This window comes from Narcine bancroftii, chromosome 6 (assembly GCF_036971445.1).
Source record: "Narcine bancroftii isolate sNarBan1 chromosome 6, sNarBan1.hap1, whole genome shotgun sequence".
NCBI lineage: Eukaryota > Metazoa > Chordata > Chondrichthyes > Torpediniformes > Narcinidae > Narcine > Narcine bancroftii.
Window position 1 is genome coordinate 62502976 of NC_091474.1, and position 3371 is coordinate 62506346.

The window sequence follows — 3371 nt, forward strand, 5'->3', positions numbered from 1 at the left end:
CCAGCCAAGTCCCCCTCCTGTCGGTGTTAACCTTTTACTTGTATAACTCCGCTGGTCGGGAGGACACTGCTCCTCTGGGGACTCACCAACATCGGAGATCAGCCGCTCCTCTCCACGGTGGCTCTCTGCTCCAACGTGCAGTTAAGGCCTTCTTCTTTCTTCTCCAGTGATTTTCCTTCTTCCCTTTTCTCTGTTCTTCTTACTTTTTCTCTTTTGGGCGCCATCTTCTGTAACTTTATCTTTCTCTTCCTGTATTTTATGTTTATTGAGCTCTGTTTTTTCAAACTTTTTTTCTTTTCTCTGAAGAGGGCTGGTTCCACTCAACCAGCTATTACTCAATCACGTGATTCCTCGCAAGACATCTTTTTGAAGATAGCAGATACGTAGGGAAACATTCTGATGGGTGGGGGGGGGGGGGAGGGGAATGGGATTTTAACCTTGTTTGGATCCAGTGTTGGATTAAACTGGAAAGATAACAAACAAAAAGAATAAAGTAGCCAAATTCATGCTTAAAACAATGCAAGAAATGAAACTATTGCATTAATGGAGGAGGCAACATCCAAAAGAGAGGGAATATTCTTACTACTCGAGTAGGCACAGGACATACTCAGGGATTGATATGTTTTTGTTGTCGGCCAAAATTCAAGGGAGAGTCAGGAAAACTGAGTATCAAGCTAGACTACTTTCAGATCATTCACCCCTGCTATTAGCAATACAACTGGAGGACATCCCATCAAGAGCATATAGATGGAGGTTAAACCCCATGCTACTTAAAAGACAGGAATTAAGGGAATTTATTGAATGCCAAATTAAAACATTCTTTGAGATAAGTACAGAGTCCATAAAAGATAAGTTTATACTATGAGATGCAATGAAAGCCTTCATTAGAGGACAGACAATAAGCTATGTAACCAAGATGAAAAAGGAATACAACTGGAAAGTAGAGCAGTTGGAAAGGGAGATAGCAATTACAGAAAAGGAATTAGTGAAAAGGGAGGATATAAAGAAAAAGAGAGAGTTGGAGGACAAAAAAATAAAATACAAAATATTACAAACGTACAAGGTGGAGAAGAACATAATGAAAACAAAACAAAGGTATTACAAAATGGGAGAAAAAACACACAAAATATTGGCCTGGCAACTTAAAACAGAGCAAGCTAAAAGAACTGTATTAGCAACAAGGAAAAATTATAAACAAATCACATACAACCCAATAGAGATCAATGAAAACTTTATAAGCAACTGTACCAAACCAAGAATGAAGGAAAAAACAATAAAATAGACGAGTTTTTAGCTAAAATCGAATTGCCGCAACTGCAAGTAGAGGACCATAGTAAACTGATAAAATCGTTTGAAATAGAGGAAGAACAGGACATATTAAGAAAGCTACCAAATAATAAAACACCAGGGGAGGAGGATGGATTTCCAATAGAATTTTATAAAACATTTAAAGAGTTATTAATCCCACCCCTTCTTGAAGTAATGAAGCACTAAACTTACAAGACAGCAATAACCACAGTAATACCAAAAACGGGGAAGGACCCATTAACACCAGCATCATATAGACCAATATCCTTACTAAACGAAGATTATAAGATAATAGCAAAATTATTAGCAAACAGATTGACCGACTGTGCACCAAAATTAGTAAAACAAGAACAAACTGGATTTGTCAAGAAAATACGAACAGCAGTTAATGTTTGGAAATTTATTAATTTAATTCATGCAGCACCAAGGAATAAAAGACCAATGGTGGCGGTTGCGTTAGACGCAGACAAAGCCTTTGACGGAGTAGAGAGAACCACTTATTTAAAGTGTTACAGAAATTTAATCTTCTGGAAAAATATATTAATTGGATAAGGGCATTATATAACGGGCCATTGGCAAAAGTAGTGGTAAATGGATATGTATCAAGCCAGTTCAAACTGAGCAGATCAACTAGGCAGGGATTCCCATTGTCTCCCTCATTGTTCGCCTTGGCAATAGAACAATTGGCGGAGCTGATAAGAAAGGAAAATAAAATAAAAGGGATAAAAATAATGGAGAATGAATATAAAATTAGTCTATTAGCAGACAACATAATAGTATACCTAACAGAACCAGAGAGATCAATAAAAGAGCTATACGAGAAATTGAAGGAGTACGGAAAAATATCTGGGTACAAGGTCAACACAAATAAAAGCGAAGTGATGCCAATGAGTAATGCGGACTATACAGAATTCAAAAAAGAATCTCCATTTAAATGGCATCACAAGTGATACGATATCTTGGTATCAGGATAGACAATAACCTAAACCACTAGTACAAACTAAATTATCAGCCATTAATAAGGAAAATACAGGAAGACTTGGAAAATTGGAAAGAATTACCACTAATGTTGATAGGGAAGGTGAACTGCATTAAAATGAACATATTCCCACAGGTACAATACTTATTTCACATATTCCCACAGGTACAATACTTATTTCAAATGCTACCAATTCCCTTGACAGATAAATTCTTTGCAGAACTAATGAGAATAATAAGGAAATTCTTATGGAAGGGGAAAAAATATCAAAGGTAGCACTGGGTAAATTAACAGAGAGATATAAACAAGGTGGATTGCAGTTAACAAACTTCAAAAACTATTACAGAGCTGCGCAATTAAGATACTTAACAGATTTTTACCATACGGGAGAAAACCAGATTGGACTAGGATAGAACTAGATAAAATAGGAGAAAAGGAGCATATACTTTATAAATGGGATGAAAAGCTGGTGCAATATAACAACTCACCAGTACTGCATCATTTACTTAAAATATGGAAGAAGATACATGGAGAAAGAAAAAAGATATACCAAATACCAAAACTGCTATTGATGCAAAATCCACAAATCCCTTTGACAATAGACAACTTATTTTTTTTTTAGAGAATGGGAGGGAAAAGGAATCAAGAGAATAGAAAATTGTTTTTTGGGAAATAATTTATTAACATTTGAACAGTTGAAGATCAAATACGGAATAACTCATGGTTCAATGTTGGCATATCATCAATTGAAGGCTTATTTAAAGCACAAATTGGGAAGCAGATTGAGATTACCAGAAGGAAGCAGCTTTGAATATGTAATTACAGACACAATGATAATTAAAAGATTTATAACAAACATGTACATTAAGCTGCAATGCAAGGAAAATGAAGAAATAAGGTACAAACCTAAACAAAGCTGGGAAAAGGATTTAAACATAAAGATAAAGAATGAAACGTGAGAAGTGTTATGTACTGGAACTATGAAGAACACAATAAACACAAGGCTACGTATGATACAATATAACTGGTTACACAGGCTATATATTACCCCTCAGAAATTAAAGGACTGGGACCCAACAGTATC